General features: G+C 30.1%; 1 protein-coding gene across 1 annotated transcript in view; it reads right to left on the bottom strand.

Annotated features, from left to right (window-relative positions):
- Nucleotides 1–16484, bottom strand: part of LOC108909242 (heterogeneous nuclear ribonucleoprotein K) — a 231069-nt gene extending 214585 nt beyond the window's left edge. The window contains exons 1-2 of the mRNA XM_018713505.2: nucleotides 16466–16484; nucleotides 14492–14549 (exon numbers count right to left, since the gene is read on the bottom strand). The gene's annotated coding sequence lies outside the window, so the exon portion shown is untranslated. The remainder of the gene's footprint in view (nucleotides 1–14491; nucleotides 14550–16465) is intronic.
- Between the last annotated feature and the right edge of the window lie 5982 nt (nucleotides 16485–22466).

Here is a 22466-nt window from a genome sequence, read left to right as displayed (position 1 = left end):
AAAAGATACATAATTAAATAGGAAGAAAAATATGACATTTTCCGATTTTTTTTAACATATTGTGCCACCAAAAGTTAAGCCCACGTTTTTTTTATGCGCATAGAAAAATTTTCATTTCTAGTGATATTTGAAAGCCAAAAAGCCAAAAATCTCCGTGGATATACGATTCACCCAAACCAAAACAGATACCGCCTAGTCTATAACAAAATTGTACTTAACAGACAAAAATTTGTAGAATGTGGCAGATATAATAATTATATTATTTTTGGTGTTCCTCAGAGTCCAAATCCCGGCCCACTATTATTCTTAATTTACATTAATCATCTGAATTTGATTTTAAAACATCTGGCTGTTTTCAAGACTAGCTTCCCTATAGGATTACATATCTTTAGAATTCGAATTAAGAGTACCCACATTAATAACTGGTGCTCTAAATACAGCTTAAACCAAACTATTTCCAAATGGGAAGTTATGAGTTTCACCAATAAATTTTAGAAAGTTCTGAAATGGATCACTCTTAATGGTAAATTAACTTGTAATAATCATAATATAGGGTTATGATATCATCATACAAATTAAGGTTTTTTTTAACCATTTATCAGAAGCAAGTTAAAATACGGTTCATTTATTCCTTATATCCTTTATAATAAATAATTCGACAAGACAATATTTCAATTAGATATAATTTTTTTCAGTATAGGAGAGAGAGAGAGAGAGTATTGCACTATATTTTCTGTTTATATTTGTTAGCAGTTTTATATATTTTTGAATTCTTTTAAATAAATAGGCAAAATCCTCGAGTAAATATTTTTTGCTCCTTTGACTGAATAGTTGTTACGATGAAGTACCTGTTACTAAAAAACAAATTTGTCAAACATTTTTGACATTAATAATAATTCACTAGATGGAATCTTAAGATCTTCTGAATCTAAACATTTACGACGCGTGCTACTATGATATCTTTGTAGTTTTTCTTTATAATACGAATACACGATTGTGTATATTCCAGTGTCTATTATCAATTTTCCTGTAATTGAGTGAAAACCCAATGGAAATAAATGAAATAATCATTACAAAGATAAGCTCTCCCATGACAGGCCAGAGTAATTAATCATTGCCAATAATGTCTAATTGAAGATCGAGGACACTATATTAGATATTGATTTTAAAGAAACTGGAACAAACAGTGAAAGTTTAATTATTTCCTCCTTGTAGATATTTCCAAAAGATAACTTAAAGACCCAGTTGTACAAAGCAACATCAAGACCGAATCCTTCATATCAGTGCAGAATCAATATGTTTAATGGAAAATATGAAGATTTATTTGCGATTGTAGACCTTACACTAGCCGCTGCTGCAGGTTGTATTTCGAATTTCGTCATAAAAATATTTAGGTTTAATGTGATCATGCTAATAAAGGATTTCAACGACATAATTTATGAAGAAATCGACACACTACACTAATGGTCTATTCTATATGACCCGACACAAATACAATTGAATATGCATGTAATAGTAGTAAAAAATTTACTTAACCGGAGTGATTGAAAGGCTAGTATAATGTGGAACAATAATAGGTTATCACCACACTGATAACAAAGCTACGTTAATTATTATGAAGAATTGAGTTTCGTCTGATCGTCAAGTTTTATCTCTTCTATGTTTTTAAATATATGTATATAAAATAAGAACGACATAACTAATTCCGACCCAAAGCTAATATAAGTAATTTCTCCAAAATCCTACAAACAACTTTACACAGTTTTATCTTTGTTTGCATCTTATTTTAGTAATACCAGTTTCTATTATGTAAATCCCATCAATTGTCAGGAGTTCCGCAAGGGTTAATCCTGGACCCACTGCTGCTTATTATGATTATAAAATTGGTGAATATTTTCTAAACAGTTACAAAATTTAGTTACGTTGGTGTTACATTTGATACTAGATTATCACTTGACGAACATCTGTATTTAAAAATTTAGTCTTTATTTTGCGTAATTCTAAAAACTTTCAGAACGAAGATTATAAATGCAAAACTCATTTATCCACTTTTTAAAATTTTTCAGGAAGAAGAAATAATTGATTTCTCACTTTTTAAGTAACTTAAGGCTCTGAAATTTTTTTTGGTATTGAATTAGAACTTTAACTTTGCTTCTTAATTGGTGAAATGACGGCATAACAATATTTGACTCCAAGAAAGTGAATTAAAGTTTGGATAATGTGAGTTTTGATACAACTTTTTGGATAATGGTAGTTTTGNGACACACTACACTAATGGTCTATTCTATATGACCCGACACAAATACAATTGAATATGCATGTAATAGTAGTAAAAAATATACTTAACCGGAGTGATTGAAAGGCTAGTATAATGTGGAACAATAATAGGTTATCACCACACTGATAAGTGATAACAAAGCTACGTTAATTATTATGAAGAATTGAGTTTCGTCTGATCGTCAAGTTTTATCTCTTCTATGTTTTTAAATATATGTATATAAAATAAGAACGACAAAACTAATTCCGACCCAAAAGCTAATATAAGTAATTTCTACAAAATCCTACAAACAACTTTACACAGTCAACTTTATTTTTATATTAAAAAATTAATATCTCCATACCAACATAAGTGGTGGTATAATTTATTGCTGAAACTTTGGACGAAGGAACTCACATAGATGATATACAAACCAGATTTTCTAAAACATTCGATTGGCGTCATGACAACTTATTATTATTGAAAATGGAATCATATGGTATCTCCTCTGCTCTGTTATTTTTGTTTACATCTTATTTTAGTAATACCAGTTTCTATTATGTAAATCCCATCAATTGTCAGGAGTTCCGCAAGGGTTAATCCTGGAGCCACTGCTGCTTATTATGATTATAAAACTGGTGAATATTTTCTAAACAGTTACAAAATTTAGTTACGTTGGTGTTACATTTGATACTAGATTATCGTTTGACGAATATCTGTATTTAAAAATTTAGTCTTTATTTTGCGTAATTCTAAGGACTTTCAGAACGTAAATATTCTAAATGAGGGGTATAGATGCAAAACTCACATTATCCACTTTTTAAAATTTTTCAGGAAGAAGGAATAACTGATTTCTCACTTTTTAAGTGACTTAAGGCTCTGAAATTTTTTTTGGTATTGTATTAGAACTTTAACTTTGCTTCTTAATTGGTGAAATGACGGCATAACAATATTTGACTCCAAGAAAGTGAATTAAAGTTTGAATAATGTGAGTTTTGATACAACTTTTTGGATAATGGTAATTTTGCTCTAAATTATTCTACTTAATATTATTTTTTACACCAAAATTCATGAAATTAAAGGAACTTTGAAACAAACTCAATATCAATAAAACTTTTATGAAATATGGTAGTTCATAATCAAAATAAAAGGCTGCACAAAATACTTAGAATACGGTTTTATTATCAGTGATGAAGTGAAATATTTTTATAATGAATCTAAATTCATAGAAAAACACGGAACCAAGCATCTAGGAAAGCAAAACAATACGAGAAGCAAAACTCGCATTCTCCTTAGGCAGTCGGCCATATTGGTTTATACCTTTAAGCTTTTTCATTGGTGGATATGGATAATGTGAATTTTGGCACCTTCAGATCGTAGGAGAATGTGACTTTTGAAACAATTCACAGATTTCACAATTTAAAAACAAATACGAAAATGTGAGTTTGAACCATTTCTAAATTTTAAAATGGTGTAGTTCAACATGATGCACAAGATAGCGTCACTCTATTTCGAAAATTATGGATAATGTCAGTTTTGCATCTATACCCCTCTAATATATTGTATGCAGCATTTGCGCGTTGCTTGGAGTCCCATTTACAACGTTTATATTATTCAATTATAGAAAGCACAACGGATATATTTAAAGACTATGCATTTTATTCGTTATGGAATTTTTCCTTCTCGTGGTACACCTCAAGAATTATTGCTTTCTTGTTTTAATTTTAATAGTCTCTGTCGTAGGTGAATTTTCGAATATATTCCGTTTTAAAATTATAAATAATATTGCAAATGCAGATTCATTAGTTTGAAAGATTTTATGTCATGTTCCTAATAAAGTCTAGATTTCACTCTGCTTTAAAATTACCTATACCTCGTACAGATTTACTACTGAAATTCGACTTGATATATTTTTTTTTCATTCTATTAATAACTTAAAAAAATGGTTTGTTTAGCAAATGTTATCCTAATCTTGTAAATGATATTTATCTTATTTCTTTTATTTGTCTGTTATTGTTTATATTTAAGTTCTTTCGCGTCTTGANAAAACTTTTATGTAATATGGTAGTTCATAATCAAAATAAAAAGCTGCACAAAATACTTAGAATACGGTTTTATTATCAGTGATGAAGTGAAATATTTTTATAATGAATCTAAAATTGCAAAGTACAAAAAATGTTGACAGTAAAAAGTTCTAATATCCGATATCTAAATATGAAACTTCAGAACTAAACTTATCTTACTTTTAATCAAAAACTCATAGAAAAACACGGAACCAAGCGTCTAGGAAAGCAAAACAATACGAGAAGCAAAACTCACATTCTCCTTAGGCAGTCGGCCATATTGGTTTATACCTTTAAGCTTTTTCATTGGTGGACATGGATAATGTGAGTTTTGGCACCTTCAGATCGTAGGAGAATGTGACTTTTGAAACAATTCACAGATTTCACAATTTAAAAATAAATACGAAAATGTGAGTTTGAACCATTTCTAAATTTTAAAATGGTGTAGTTGAACACTATGCACAAGATAGCGTCACTAACTCTATTTCGAAAATTATGGATAATGTGAGTTTTGCATCTATGCCCCTCTAATATATGCAGCATTTGCCCGTTGCTTGGAGTCCCATTTACAATGTTTATATTATTCAATTAGAGAAAGTACAACGGATATATTTAAAGACTGCATTTTATACGTTATGGAATTTTTCCTTCTCGTGGTACACCTCAAGAATTACTGCTTTCTTGTTTTAATTTTAATAGTCTCTGTCGTAGGTGAATTTTCGAATATATTCCGTTTTAAAATTATAAATAATATTGCAAATGCAGATTCATTAGTTTGAAAGATTTTATGTCATGTTCCTAATAAAGTCTAGATTTCACTCTGCTTTAAAATTACCTATACCTCGTACAGATTTACTACTGAAATTCGACTTGATATATTTTTTTTTCATTCTATTAATAACTTAAAAAAATGGTTTGTTTAGCAAATGTTATCCTAATCTTGTAAATGATATTTATCTTATTTCTTTTATTTGTCTGTTATTGTTTATATTTAAGTTCTTTCGCGTCTTGATTTTATATTTTGATTGCACTATTTTGTGTAGTACTTACGTTAGTTGTTTTTTTTTTTAATTTGGTTAAGTTATCCTGTAATTGGGACTTTGTCCGGTTGGGTATTGTAATTCCTAAATAAATAAATAAATAAATAAATAAATAAATAAAATGAAAGAAAAATAAAGTTTTGAGGTAAAAATATATATGTAATATAATTGTAAAGTAGTAAATGTATAGTTGCTTCTAATTTGGGTATTTCATTTTGGGATTTGGGATTGCAGCCGAAAAGATAAGAAAATAAATTCTACACAAAAGCAAACATTCCTTTGGATAAAACTCTTATTTGTGGAACATTTAATTAAGCCTTAGTCTCGTTTATATAGAAAATATGTGGAAAAAAAAACGTTATATTTAGAAGTACATCAATATTTTTCCGAAGATATTACAAATATTTTATAAAAAATTTCAAATGATACCTGATTTATTTCATTTATTAAAATGCCGATAAACCGCTTTGTTTGAAATTTGCTGAAATCTTTTTGTAAATATTTATACATCGATATGAGTATTATTAATTGAATTCCATTAATATAATTTATTTCAAAATAATATTTACTAGTTTGCGGTAATTTTACATAAGTTATTGTAGCTAAAAACCATAAATTTGCGGTCATGTTTAGGAAATATTTAAACATTCGTTAACTTCCACACAAATTTACAAGAAAATAAGAGGTCACTTGAAAAGAAAAAAACTTCAATCTAATTGTAAGCCATTCAATAATGAGGACGCCCAATGTGCGATGATACAGTTCCGAAAAACTGATACCAAAGTTTAGGCCACTTAAAGAAATCCTAGAAATAGGTCGTTTATCCTTACGTGAAGCCATTACGTTTATATCTTCTACTTGCAACTACTTTCGAAGTTTTTCCCGTAAACAAATAACATCCAGGAGAGAACTCAAGTTGGGAATCTAGTCGAATAGAGAAAACTAATTTTGAACGCATTATGTTTAAATGCTAATGCGTAAATTTGAACTGTTGTGCTTACTTGGAGTCTCTATTATAGAAGAGCTTATGCTATTTACGGACTCCTTGCTGTCTTAGGTAATATTGCTTTGCTCTAGTACTTTCATAAAGAAACTCGATAAATCCTAAATTTATATTCTCTATTCCTGAGTGCATTGAAGTTTCTAGTACCAGTTTGTAAATGCAATCTGTCGCAAATATTAATGGTAGTAATGGTTGCATGAAAAATCTTGCATTTTAATAACTGCCATATAACCTTAAAGTAGTTTGAAGTAGTTTAGTTCGTTATAGAGAGAGATCGAAAATACGGTTCCAAACTGAAACAGGAGATAGAAACTGTCAGTTTAAGCAAAAAGTTTCCTATGCAGATGCCCTGAAAAATGTATACCGAATGTTTCTAAAAAGCGGCGTAAGCTGTAAGTCCATCTTTGATCAAATTTTAAAAAAGAAAGATCAGCGAATAACCTGCGGTGGTTTTTTTAAGAGATACCTGATATAAATTAACAACAGACACATTATCTCCAAAATATTTCGTATTTCTCAAATTGCTGACTTTTCTATGATTGTTCAATTTCAAGATGAAAAGTTTATTTGATTTATATGTGTATCATGAAACATATTTAATGGTTAACTTCTTTTTATTTTTAATCATTCTGAGCGTTTTAGAAAATCAAAGAGCCACTTTTATTACTCTGGTTCATAATCGAGAACAGTTTTTTGATCAAAAATCTTTTGTCTTATGTCTGTTTTGTTGGAAGTAGAGACTGATTTGTATCTTCATTACATAAACCCAAGTCTTTTGTAGGTACTTCTAGTATTCATGTTTGCCCTATCTTAGATAGGGCCTCTCCTGGGCTACCCCGTGTAGATTAATAATCACATAGTATGTTATATCACAAATATTTTTTTATTTCCACTTATTTTTATTTTCGCAAGTAGTCGGTATACAGGGGGATTCAATTTATCAAAAAAAAAAAAGAAAAATTTGGACGTGCAAGGGACTCTTACAAATACAATTTTGTAAAGAAAAAATCAAAAAGGGTAGTTCGAAAATGATTTAAAAATACACTTCTGCACAGCACTGGAAACTGGTCCAGTGTAAAACCTGACCTCGCACAATGCGACCGGCATGGCGGCAAAGTGTGATAAAAACGGAAAAAAACTTTCGCAAGGAAAGAAATAAATAGAATTTTATAGCACCTATTTTATATCAGCAAATTCAACTCCTTTTGCCGTTATTGTTATTATTAATTAATAAAATTAATTTGTGGTTTTAAATAATAAAATAATTTGACATACCTGATGTACAACTGTTCAAAATTTTATCCACCGACGTGTAAACACAAATGTTGTCTTGCTTCACCATAATACAAAATGTTGTCTTGCTTCACCAAAAATTAAAACGATATCCATCAACTCCGAGTTGCTATACACGCAAGCCATTTTTGATACTNACTTTCATAAAGAAACTCGATAAATCCTAAATTTATATTCTCTATTCCTGAGTGCATTGAAGTTTCTAGTACCAGTTTGTAAATGCAATCTGTCGCAAATATTAATGGTAGTAATGGTTGCATGAAAAATCTTGCATTTTAATAACTGCCATATAACCTTAAAGTAGTTTGAAGTAGTTTAGTTCGTTATAGAGAGAGATCGAAAATACGGTTCCAAACTGAAACAGGAGATAGAAACTGTCAGTTTAAGCAAAAAGTTTCCTATGCAGATGCCCTGAAAAATGTATACCGAATGTTTCTAAAAAGCGGCGTAAGCTGTAAGTCCATCTTTGATCAAATTTTAAAAAAGAAAGATCAGCGAATAACCTGCGGTGGTTTTTTTAAGAGATACCTGATATAAATTAACAACAGACACATTATCTCCAAAATATTTCGTATTTCTTCGTATTTGATTTATATGTGTATCATGAAACATATTTAATGGTTAACTTCTTTTTATTTTTAATCATTCTGAGCGTTTTAGAAAATCAAAGAGCCACTTTTATTACTCTGGTTCATAATCGAGAGCAGTTTTTTGATCAAAAATCTTTTGTCTTATGTCTGTTTTGTTGGAAGTAGAGACTGATTTGTATCTTCATTACATAAACCCAAGTCTTTTGTAGGTGCTTCTAGTATTCATGTTTGCCCTATCTTAGATAGGGCCTCTCCTGGGCTACCCCGTGTAAACCATCTTTCTCTATCGCACGGATTTCTATGGCTTTCTTTATCGCTCTCACGTAACAGCCGATGAACCATGGGGACTTTCCGACCCTGTAGTATGTTATATCACAAATATATTTTTTATGTCTACTTATTTTTATTTTCACAAGCAGTCGGTATACAGGGCGATTCAATTTATCAAAAAAAAAGAAAAATTTGGGACTCTTACAAATACAATTTTGTAAAGAAAAAATCAAAAAGGGCAGTTCGAAAATTATTTAAAAATACACTTCTGCACGCCACTGGAAACTGGTCCAGTGTAAAACCTGACCTCGCAGAATGAGACCGGCATGGCGGCAAAGTGTGATAAAAACGGAAAAAATCTCTCGCAAGGAAAGAAATAAATATAATTTTATAGCACCTATTTTATATTAGCAAATTCAATTGCTTTTGCCGTTATTGTTATTATTAATTAATTAAATTAATTTGTGGTTTTAAAAAATAAACATACCTGATGTACAACTGTTCAAAATTTTATCCACCGACGTGTAAACACTTCACCATAATACAAAATGTTGTCTTGCTTCACCAAAAATTAAAACGATATCCATCAACTCCGAGTTGCTATACACGCAAGCCATTTTTGATACTAACTACTAAAAAACTATTGTAAACATCACCACAGAAAACACTATCGCAACGACGATTGTAAAATTGGATTTCAGTATTTGGAGTCGCTGAGGCCACGCGTATTGCGAATGACGCTAGAGACTACAGTTGTCCAACTATGTAATGGTTGAATGTACTATAACTTAAATCATTTTTTTCTCGGAAACTATAAGAATTTTACAAAAATTTTGTTTACGATATTGACTCCATTTCTCACATCGTATCTATTCCCAAATTTTTTTGGATAAGTTGTGAATCACCCTGTATGTATAATAGAATCAAATACTGCGTACCATAACTAGATTTTGGTTCAACTTATGGTTTGTTGCCTTTTGCAGGCTGCATATCAGAAGTTGAAAACTTATAGAATTTTATCTACAATATTATTTAAACACAATCTTTCTTAACATGACCAACTTTCATTCACGAGTTCATATAATACGTGCTGACAAAGCTACAACAAAAACTATCAAGGCATCATCTTATTTAAGGAAATTAACAGCTGCTGCAGGAAAATCTAAATAATTTGCCGAAGCGTTCACTTTTTGTGTCAGAATACATTACGAGACGCTTATAGCGTCTACCGGCAAAAAAACTAGAGTAAATTTACATGTCATTTACACTGTTAAGCCGTGCTATCCTCCCGGGTCGGGTTTATTATTTTTTTTTTCTCCAACAAAATGCAAATCCGTAAGACAATATGAGGTTTTTTAGATAGCAAGACTTAATTTGACAATTGAAATAATTATGGCTCAATCAACCTTCTTCATTTTCAATTCCTGCGTATTAAGAGTCAGGTAAATCATTACATATATTTTTCTTCATTATCAATACCGCTTTTTTTGCAGTAGTATATGACTATAATTAACAGTTGTTGTAAAATTGCAATCATAAGGAAGTATGCACCTAGATGAGATGACTCTACACACATGAATATAAAATTACGTAACAAATGAAAGAGAAAGTTTTAATACTTCTACCGCTTCTTAGTTTCTCAAAGGAGGAAGACAACGTGACGCTGAGTTTCTTCAGCAGCAGAAATTTTATTTTAAATTTAGGTATCTTATAAAGGAATATACCTACTAACATTTGTGACAATTCGATAACGTGCAGGGTGTTTCATTAACAATGGGGCATAGTTTAATGGCAAACTCTTAAATAAATTAAAAAAAAAAGATTCAAAATTTCTTTATTGTTTTAATATTAGAAAAGTCAATGTGACGATGCATATAAATTAAGACGGAAATGCAAGTAAAACCTTTTTATATATCAAAAATTAATTAAATATGTTCGAAACAAAATAAGAAATTCCAAGATAGTGTTCTTTAACGTGCAATGACATGAAATGTAGAGATTATCTCGATTTTTTAAATTTTAAACTAGTACAATACTTATACTCAAAACTGATCAAATTTGCGTTAATTTTTGTCTGAATTGTCGATGTGTAAAGAACAAAAAAGTTTTATGTCGAATTTGCTCTATCCGTAAGGTATAATCAGCGCCCTCTACTAATGAATTCTATTTTTGAAATTTCCACCCTAAAAACTTTGCTGAAATTTCCAAATTGATGGTTTAATGGTATTATTTAAATTCCTTAAAATGATGTTAAAATAGACGAATGATTTACTGGAGGCTTCAAAATTGGGAATATTTATCTCATTTACATTAACAATTGTGACATATTTCATTGTGTTGCTAAATTGGCAATGGTAGTGACTAACACCTTAAGAGTAAATTTATAATAAATTGGATTTATAATATTGCAACGAAACGATATTGCAAATATCTATTGTCGAATCGTAAGCTTGAATTGTTTATTTTTATTCAATTGTGTATTTATCCTTATAACTGTCAAAACTATTGTAATTGTTCTAACTGCTATAAAATTTTGTACGAAATAATCGACAATAAAAAATAATCAAGAATGTGTTATATATTTTAGACAAATCTTTAGAAAAAATATTATATAAATAAAATGTCAAACGACTATTTTATAAAGAATTAATTTGGAAAATGAAGAAATAATTCAGAATTTATTATATCAAAGTTTATGTTAAGTCATGGCATATATCTGGCAAATTCAAAAAAATATAACGACAAAATCACGGGTTTCGAAGAAACTTTTCCATTTATCAATTTTAGAAAGAAGGAAATTTACCGGTTTGTTTCAGAAACGCATAAAATTGTCGAAATGTGTTTTAAAAATAAGGATCACTCAATCTTACAAAATATTGTCCACCTGTCTCATTTACGTACGATTACATACATTACAAATTAGTGACTAATATATGTAATTTTTAACCGTAACGATTTTATTTTTAACACTTTCCACCACTTAAATATTTTTCAAATTGTTTCTACTATTAAAAATTACAGTTGCGGCAAATTTTATGAAACAATTAAAACGTTTTAACAGCGGTCGTCTACTGTTTAACAGCGGTAGCTTCATTATATGGTTTTGTATGGACAGCTGTTATTGCTTGTTTGTCTAATTTCTTTAAATTATAAGTTTATTTTCCCTTACACCATCCACAACCAGCAGTTAGTTCTTTAATGATGCTCTAAAAGTATTTAATGACGAAAACTCGCAGTCGTAAATATAAATACTATATCCAGAATGTTACAAAATTATACTGCGTTCGAATTACAAGCTTAAAAAATGATGATTTTTTTTGCAATGATGGTAATGAGAAATATGTATTTCCTAGGATACTACTTAAACAAAGTTCAATTACAAGCACTATTGAATGAGGCAATAAACTGCAGTCTATAAATAACTTGGATGCCACTTGAAATATTTAACACCTACACCTAAACTTATAATATATATTTTTTATTCACCTGCCCATTTTCAAGTCATAAAACTTTTATTTCGTTATAGTCTAGCTTCATGCCAAGTCTTAAGAAGCTATTTTATTAATTTTAACTAGTCGAGCTAGAGAAGTGATACCTACTAATGAGATTAATATATCGATGAAAATTTGCAGATTTTAGTAATCAGTACCACGACATTCTTTTAGTAAACCGTGTTTTTTTTTTCGATTTCAAATATACAGGGTGGCCAAATGAGAACAAAACAGAGCCATTTCCAGGAACTGCGTCAAGATTGTAGAAAAACACTCAGACCCGTCGATTTTAGATTAAAGGGGGACGGACATTCTTTGCCGGTATTTTTGACCCCGCCACTTTCACCCCCAAGCAAGGGTAAGCATCACCCCAAAATATTTAAATGGCATTGGGGGTTGAGTAATATTTCTTTTGAAAGCTCTTACAATTCTCTTTACAACAGACTTTAAATTTTATAATTCCGCCCAATACTTTGAAAAAAATTTACATTTTAAAATTTAAATTATGTTTAGTTGCTTACTTACTACTTAGTTGATTAAATGTTCAAACTGATGACCGCCCGCTTCCATACAAGAATAAAGATTTTGTTCGAAACGTTCGCGCACATTCCGAAGCATTTCCGGAGTGATTCGACGGCATTCGTCGACGATTCTTTGACGCAAATCTTCCAGCGACGCTGGCTGTGTTTTATAGATTTTACTTTTTAGGTATCCCCACAAAAAGAAATCAAGGGGCGATAAATCCGGTGATCGTGGAGGCCACTCAATGCTGCCTCTTCTCCCAATCCAATTCCGTAGAAAACGTTGGTCCAAATACTGACGGACAATTAACGCATAATGCGGAGGAGCACCGTCCTGTTGAAAAATCAAATGATCTTCATCATACTCTGGAACATTTTCAATAATATCAGTCAAGGCAGGGTCAATAGCGTCTTCCAGTAATTGCAAATACATTTGGCCAGTCAAATTACCAGGTAGAAAAAAAGGACCCACCAGCCGGTCACCGAAAATTCCAGCCCATACATTTAATTTTTCCGGTTGCTGTGTATGCACCTCGTGAAAAACTCTTGGGTTTGAATCGGACCAATAGCGGCAATTGTGACGATTTACCGTCCCGTTCAAGAAAAAACTGCATTCATCAGAAAAACAGATGTTAAAAAGGAACTGTGGATCGTTCCCTGCTCGCTCACTCATTATTTCGCAAAATTGCAAACGGCGGTCATAATCATCCTCATGAAGTTCCTGGACTAAATGTATTTTGTATGGATGGAATTTATTCTTCTTCAAAATGGTTTGTATGCTACTTCGATTGATCCCAGACACAGATGCCAGCTGCCTGGTACTTAATGTAGGATCAAGATGAACTTGTCCCAAAACTGCAACTTCACTAGCTTCATTAACTACAGGTTTTTCAATTTCTTTTTTTATTGGCTACGTTCCCTGTCTCTTGAAAATGGCTCTGTTTCGTTTTCATTTGGCCACCCTGTATATAATAAATGGAAAGTCGCCAAAAAATAAAAAAAACAGGTATTCGGCTGGATATATTCAGTTTGTATAAAAACACAAATGCAGATATAGACTGATGTTACTAGTAGCACATTTTTTAAATATGTGTGAATTAAATGAACCGCAATTGCAATTGGTTTTGCAAGCAAATCTTTGTTGCATTTTAGATACAGAATAAAATTTTCCAATGATATTGCAGTCGCAAAAAGCACATTATGCAAAACGGACTGGCAACTGTTTAAAAAGGTTAAGAGAAGGATTTTCGAAAATTAATTTCATAGAATAACGATAAAAATATTCAGTCGGACCTACATATAAGCCGTATACACCGGAAAAATGAATTTATACAATATACATACGTTCAAATTTTAATTAATAAAATCAGAATTCAAAATTACACTGCAAAGTACCTTTAAAACTCGCTTTAAAATTTAATGTAATTTTATTGTAAAATTACAATAGCGTGTATCCAAATTGGAAGTACCTATAATAGCAACGAAAATAGTACATCAATAATAGAGAAATTAAAATATTATATAAAATTGTTAATATAATTTTTATATGAAAAGTAATTTGTTGTTTTTAATTTGAGGTAGAATAAGTTCTAAATTACATAATAATTTTGTATTCATATATGTATTGAAAATGTAAGTTCTGTAGGTAATTTCCATTATAAATTATTGTAAATTTTAATTTATCGACAATACCACAAAAAAAAATTACTAAAGCTTAAACAATAAGCGAATTGAAGAATTGAAATATTACATTTAACTCAAACCATATTGTATTCTTGTGTAGATTTAACTAAGAGGAGTTACATTTTTATATTTAAATTACATTATCGAATTCTTGTTTGCAGAATTTATACAAAATATTTTCGTCAATGTCTATTGAAAATTTAATGTAAAATGCTGACTTTTTTCGGTGTACTTATTACAGAAATTACAATGTTATATTGTAAATCTTATGTGTACTTACCCTAAGTCAAATCAGCGAAAATCGCCAATTTCTCTCTTACTGCTGGAGTCTCGACGTTCTGTAACAAAAAAAAGTAATAAATTACCCTACTGTCAATAGACGTTGTTCATTTTCAGTTAAAATATTAACGTAACATCAATTCAATGTATGTAATGTTAATACCCGAAAGTATACTTCACAGAATATGTGATGGCTTAGTATTTGTTACAAAAAGAAATCTAAAACTTTTGCAGAACCATGCTTTCAATATTTTGGACACAAATACATAAACGTTACCGAAAAAAGAACTTCCCAATAGAGAATAAGATCTGATACATGCTAAGGAATTAAAACGTAAAAGATTGCAATTAAATGTTGTTTTAATTAATTTTCTTAAATAATGTTTCTTTACCGAACTCTTTAAGTAATTTAAGCCTTTAGAAATTATTATATTTGTGCTCCATTTTTTTAATTAAAAAAGATTAAGGTTTTCCTAAATAAATCGGGAACCACAGAAACTGTTAACTCTGGTGAGCAACAGTGGTACAGGATTTTAGTTGAACTTCCAATTAATAGAGGGCGCATTCAAGACATGGTTTAGCATGTCCGCCAAATTCGTTTTAGTTTTCATACATTTTAATTTCCAGTTAAGATTTTATACAAAAATAAATCGATACGAGGTACTGTTTTTGTAACATTATTTAATTTTCTGTTAATAGGTGGCCAACCTCCTATTCCTGATCCAATAATAATTGTTCAATAAATTGTCACAATCTGTTGTATCATTGGCATTCTTGCATAAATTGATCACAGTGAAGGCCATCAATTTTTATATAATAAATTTTGATAGCAGCAAAATAAAAACCCTAAAAGACGTATAACCATCGATTTTATGATATACAATAGACTAAACACAATTGAAACAGCAAAAAGAAATAAAAAGGCAATATGCAATGGTAGAAATTATAGAATTAAATTAAAATTGGTATTATTGAATGAACATTAAGTCAATAAACTTCTCATAACTGACAGATATATTACAACTAGTTCTATTGTCATTTTTTTACCAATACAACTTGTGCCACTTATTGGGTCAAAAATTACTAAGGGTAAATCAGGCTTCAGCGCAGTAGGTACATTGATATTTACTAAATACATATTTCATTTATATCACAAAAAATATTTTCGATATTCGGCAAACGCGATACTCAAGTGAATCACTGGAATTAAAATTGTAAAGATCAAACCAGCCAAGTGTTGTTCATTTGCTTTTAGCAACGACAACGTGAAATGTCAAAAGGTCTCTTAACTAACATTTCTTTTCAAATATATTGAACAAGAAATGTAAGACAGATAAATGGAAGGCTTTGCAAAGTACAACTTATGCAACAATTGCGAAAATTTAGGCCATGACAAAATCTCTACCATATTTCTCTGACTTAACTTGAAGATTGAGGGCCGAAATATTTTAAAAAATATACCAAGTGGGGAATCTAAGTAAAATTTTTCAAGTGCACAGTACATATATACATTTAAAAAAAATAAATTTTAATCAATGTCCTTCGTTTTCATCATTGAAAAAGAATGAAAACAAATAATTTCGTTTTAAATGTCAAAAATTTCTTAGTGTAGTTTTGCCGAAGGTACCGTCCAAAAGAAAAGTTTCTAGACAATTTTTGTTGTCGTCAAAATAACATTTGATTGAATACAGAATAGAAGTGTGAAATATTCAAATCAATTCAATATGATAGCACCAATTCCAATATAAAATTTACGTAGTTAGGTATTGTGCTCTCCCCAATGGTCTTTATAACCTAGAGAATATGGACATATCAATTTTAAATATAATGCGTTACAGCTGAATAATAATATATTTCTATATAAATCATAAAAGCAAATAACGAAAAAGTCACTACAAGCTCTGAAACTAGGACATAGGCAAATACACTGAAAATATGAACGAAAGATGAAACAAGTCCACAAAAATCACCCTACCTGATACAGCAGAGGTCACAAAGGACCAACTGTACAATTGAACAACCACCAAAGAACTGACCCGTGGTCACCAGACTATCAACTTATCAGTCAAATCGCCCTCAGGACAATACTCGCTGATGTGGGGGAAGGGGTAAGGTTACGTGGTAACAATTGATTGTAAAAGGGTCGTCATGGAAACTAGTTTAAATACAAACATGTGGTTTTATGGAGACCAAGAAACTGGTGAAATTTTAATACGGTAAGTACACTGGAATTTCCTTTCCTCCCCTCCGTGGGATGGGCCTGTTTGGAAAATGAAATATAAACCAACTGTTGATTGTAAGTGCATCTAATTATGCATGGAAAATTGTTTGCGAGCTTATAACAATCGGCTGTTTGGATGGAATTCAGCAATTAGATTCCCATCAAAAACGATACATAGCATACGGAACATCGATGTCAATTTGTTTGAATTTTTTCACGAAAAATATTCTTGTGGTAGTCGATATGGATATAGAATTCGTCCTTCACGACTTTTTCACTGACTTGAAAATGTTTCCATCGACTAGAAATTATTTAAAGCGTTCAAGTATAAAGGATAAGTGAAGCAGAACTTAAATTTTAACAGAACCTGAATTTTAAGTATCATCCTATGAGCATTATATACGTTGTTACATATAAACTAATAAGTAACATGTCTCATGACTCAAAATCGAATCGATTGAAAATACATACCCAATGTCTTGATTGACAACAAATTTTTCATTTAAAAATATAAATATTAAAAGACGGTTTCTGAAAAAATCCAGAATTTTGATGGCACTGAATAAGCTGGAAATTATTGAATAAGTATATTTAATTCGCAATGGCCGTTTTAAGAAAAAATATATTTTTTTGTTTTCTTAAAAAAATAAGGAACTTCTTAAAAATAACCTTATTGAATTTAAGTCTAAAACAGTTCTATAACTATTCTTTTTACAACAAATATGCAGGTGCAGGAATTTTTTGTTCGAAATACAATTTTAAAAACAATGTAATGACCAAAAGTTGATTTGGTCATTAATTATTGCATATACATACATACACAACATTGTAATTCGACAATTTCATATAAAGGTTCGGAAAGTCCCCATGGTACATCGGCCGTTACGTGAGAGCGATAAAGTAAGTCATAGAAATTCGTGCGATAGACAAGGATGGTTACTATGAAAACGTTTCATAATCTGAATAGTAATTCCCACTTCTAACCCGAAACGGGCGGTGACTATTCAGATAATGAAACGTCTTCACTATAGTCATCCTTGTCTATAGCACGGATTTCTTTATTTTACTTTGTCGCTCTCATGTAAAGGTAGATGGACCATGTGGATTTTCCAGGCCTGTATATTTTTTTGTGTGAAACCAATAGATATTAATATATTCAACAATGGGATAAATGGGATAAAGTCTTCATATATACATATATTTTTCATATATACAATTTGAATAAATAAAAAAAAATAATAAATAATTGAATATGCAAAAAATTTCCAAACCCACAGACACAATACCTAAGTTGACTTCATCTGATAACATTTTTTTAGGAAAATTCTTTGAATTTGTTTGAATTAACTTAATAACTTTAGAATAAAGTAAAAATACGACAGTTAATAATAGGGGATATATTTAAAAAATATATTAAAAACGGTAAATATTGGTTGGAAAAAAATACAATTCAGATTAATCTAGTCACATTCAACATTTTTGATACTTTCCTTTCAAAACATCATTTTTTTAAGTTTTTTGTTTTTTATACATAATTCTGTTTTATAATTATTTATAAATTTCATTCGCTTTGTCAAGAGTGATGTTGGAACCAAAATATATACAAAATATAAAATACAATACACATACATATTTTTTAATTCATTAATTTCATTATTTTATTTATTTCATTAACAATTTCGATATATTTAGACCAGGAAATATAGGGGTATGCATGCATGATTTAGCAGATTTTAGTAGAAATTCGCGTTTTTCGACTGTAACTTTTTCTCTGACGGTTCTACAGACAAATGGTAAAATACTTTTTTGTTACAGTCGATAAAAGTCCTACTAAAATGGCATGTTTTAAACAATGTCGTTCGCCTTTTTCAGTCTGCTCACAAAAAATCAGCCTGACCGAAGCATTATGCATGAAATGGTCATTTTCGGGCTATATTTCCTGGTCTATATTATTAGAAACGTGTTTTTGAATTAATTTATTTCATATCGACTTCTCTATTCTCTATTTTGGATAATTATTTTTTACCAGCTACATATTTATTAGATATTGATGATATAATTCAATGCTAATTGGGGCAAGTAGCTCACAGAATAGTTGTTTCCCCCAATATCATGAATTAGGAATCATTTTATAAGATTTTTTAGAAACTTTTTTTTTTAATTATCTTAATACATATGTAAATTTACAATTAAATAGTTTGTGATGAGGTATAGTTATGAAATTACACCAAAACTTGTTTTGGTACTCGCTGACATGTCAAATTGGAAACGTCAGCAGCAAAGCAGAATTATTCTGATGCTATGACGCGGGCGTAAAAACACCCTGTATAGATACTTAAGTAATATGTTTCCTCACCAAACTGTTTTTTGTGAAATATTTACTTTTTTTTTTTATGAGCAATACTATACAAAATATCCTTCTTTAACTGGAAAATTGCCACATACGTTTGGCATAAGCGCTTATATCAAAGCGTTATATCGTTTGCGACGCTACTGAAAATGTGACACGTTTCGTAAAAGCATGTGTGTCAGTCAGGCAATATGGGGCGTTGTCACCTGATGTGAACATAGACACGCCGCCGCCTTTAGAACAGTATTTATGTCGCCGTTACCGCAACACACAAAGTTTGATTAACGATATTTATTTCATTACCGTTTGCCTATTTGCTTATTTTTAGAAATATATGCAATACATATGTGTGAAAATGATGCTGCATAATTGAAGAATGTTTTAGATCGGATTTCTAACGAAATTCCTTGATTGAGCAAAAATAAAAAAGTCACGGTAGAACTTATTCTCAATTAAATTTCGAAAGTATACGGGAATAACCGTCAATTGAATAAGGAGATATTTCAAAAAGTAACAAAAAAAATCGACATACATATACAGTGTGTCTCTAAAGGGTATGTACAACGCTCCACCTTTAATATATTTCGACTACTTCGAGCTAATTTCGTGAAATTTCGTATCCGGTTCTTTTTTGGGATGAGAAATTCGAATTTATCGACAATTTCGTTATATTTTCTGGAGAGCGCCACAAGCGACAATTAGCACGCATTTAAACTGCCAAAACTTTTTTCTGACAGTGTATTTCACTTTGAACTGGAAAAATCTTTTCCTCCAACTTTTCTGCTTAAAAAAGGTATACCTTGTAAATATCTCTAAAGCCAACCGTTTCCAACAAACAAGCATTTAAATTTGTAAATGCATAAAAAAATTGTTTAAAAGTTATTTTCAAATACATAGTAAAACATACATATCTTTTAAGATAGGCCAATAATAATTAGTTACTTCTTAGATCGTTTAGATTGGTTACATTGTTTAGATTGTGTTAGATTGATTAGATTGTTTTTAGAAAATATGTTTTTTAATCTGTCAATTATGTTTGCAGTAAAATTTAAAACTGTAAATGCGCTGTTTCCTTTAAAGGCATATTTCTTGCTAATAAACGATTGCATCGTTTATCAGTAGAGGAAAATAACTTTTAAACAAATTTTTTATGCATTTAGAGATATTAGTAAGATACACCTTATTTAAGCAGAAAAAATGGGGGAAAAGATTTTTTCTAACCCATTGTGAAATACACCGTAGTACAAAAAAGTTTTGCAGTTTAAATGCGTCCTAATGGTTGCTTGTGGCGCCCTCTAGAAGATACAACGAAATCATCAATAAATTTGAATTTCTCATCCCAAAAAACACCCGGATACGAAATTCCACAAAATTAGTTCGAAGTAGTCGAAAGATATTAAAGAAAAAAATTTTTTCAACTTTGATTCCCTGTAACTTCGCTATTATCAATTTTTGGACAAAGAAAGTTTAGTTAAATCGACTTATTTTGAACAAGTAAATAAATGTTATATGCAATTCCTAAATCTTTGCCAGTCCAAAGCATTACTAAAGAGTCCAAAAATATGATAGAAGCAAAGCAGGGTCGTACTTTTGAAAGACTAATAATTATTGAGAAAACAAAATATCGCTAGGTTTGGCCAAAGTTTATTGTTAATTTTGCAAATTTTCGAAGCAATGTATCTTACATATGGGTAATGAAAAAAATTAAAACATCACTGATAAAAACGAGTGGAATTTACAATTGAATTTTACACATTTGGAATGGTTTCTGTACATTTGTTTTGTAGAACTATTTTGAATTTTCTTGTAAATTCTCTTTTTACAATGTATTGTCACTTTTTACATTGTACTATTAAACTTCATCATATTACATCTGATGCTGCTACCGTGTGTAGAGGACTCTGCTAGTAGACCACATATCTAGACTCATTTGTAGCATAGTAATACAGGGTAGCTATAGGTTCATAAGTACAAAAATACAGTTAAGTAAATTATATTACTACTATGTAAATCATAATTTTTTTAAATTTATTTAATGTTATTTCCTTTGCATTATAAATAATATGTAAAAAATATATCCTCAATAGAAATGTTATAATGTAATAATATAACGCACATATTATATTATGTGTATTATTTATTACATTTTAATTAAAAATACAATGTAGTTAAATCGATTGCTGAAGAAAGCAAAGTTCCAGGCTTAAAATAAGTTTGTTATTAAGGTCATTTTATATTAGCCTATGAAACCTCAAAATAGTCAATAATTTAGTATGTATTAAATTAAATTTTTGTTAGTTGAAAACTATTTCAAATGTCAGTATAAATTAGTGGCACGAATTGAGAAATATAATTCTTATCCTGGAAAAAGTAATGTGTTCTTTATTATGAAACATCGGCTTATAATTTTTTTTTGCAATTTTAGTATGTACTATTTCACTCGACTATGTATAACAAGGGCCTCACTCATCGTAAAATATTTATTTCAATTCAGTAAACCGCTGGTAAAATATTCAAATAGCATCGTTTGGCAAACGGTGCCGGAAGCACTGTCAAATATATTTGAAATTTAATTCGTCAGGCATTCCTAGGTATTTTCATAAAGTTAAATAGGTATTAACATTGATTCGCAGTTTTACACAAACAAAAAGTACTACCGTGTCCTCTAAAAATATTCTCAGGGCACTAAAATAGACTAGAGGCTCTTACTAACAAACAGTAATGACTAAGCTTTGAAGTGAATCATCTGAATGTGTATATTTATGCACTGCCAAAGCCGCTGGTACCACACACTTCTAAAAATTTATCCGTACTAAATTCCGAATTAACAACAGGATTTCATCACTTTCCTTTTAGACGTGTCACATAAATCACGAATTAAACGAGAATCTTCTAAACTTTTCTACGCTTCAAATTGCATGAAAGGTTGACAACAGGTTAACCTGACAAAACTTTACTTTGCTTGAAAGTTACCGAGCTAAATCAAATTAACTTAAAAAAATTTCCATTTCCTATATTTCTTATTAAACGAAGTCGTATATAAGTCTAATTTCTTTACCAAATGTCTAGGTAAACAAATAACTTCATAAAAAAATAATGATCTGAATCTGAGGAAACATATAAGCATATAACTACAGACTGTCTTTTATATGATGGCACAGTCCGTTCACTACTAGCATTTTTGTCACAAAATCACTGATTTAATGCTCTGTTGATTGGACTATGTCGTTTCAAAATGTTTTTTCAGTTTTGTATTTTATACTGTAATCCATGCATCCATGTATCTAGTTTCAAAAAACAAGCCTTAATGTATAGAAATAACCAAGCTATATCATAGCGATTGAAATGTTGAATGGTTTTTGTCCAATATAAAGTAATAGGTCGCAGAAAAGCAATAGAATATTT

Source organism: Anoplophora glabripennis, unplaced genomic scaffold (genome assembly GCF_000390285.2).
Source record: "Anoplophora glabripennis isolate ALB-LARVAE unplaced genomic scaffold, Agla_2.0 scaffold431, whole genome shotgun sequence".
Classification (NCBI taxonomy): domain Eukaryota; kingdom Metazoa; phylum Arthropoda; class Insecta; order Coleoptera; family Cerambycidae; genus Anoplophora; species Anoplophora glabripennis.
The sequence above is the reverse complement of the archived record's forward strand: the minus strand, read 5'-3'. Positions and strand labels throughout refer to the sequence as shown.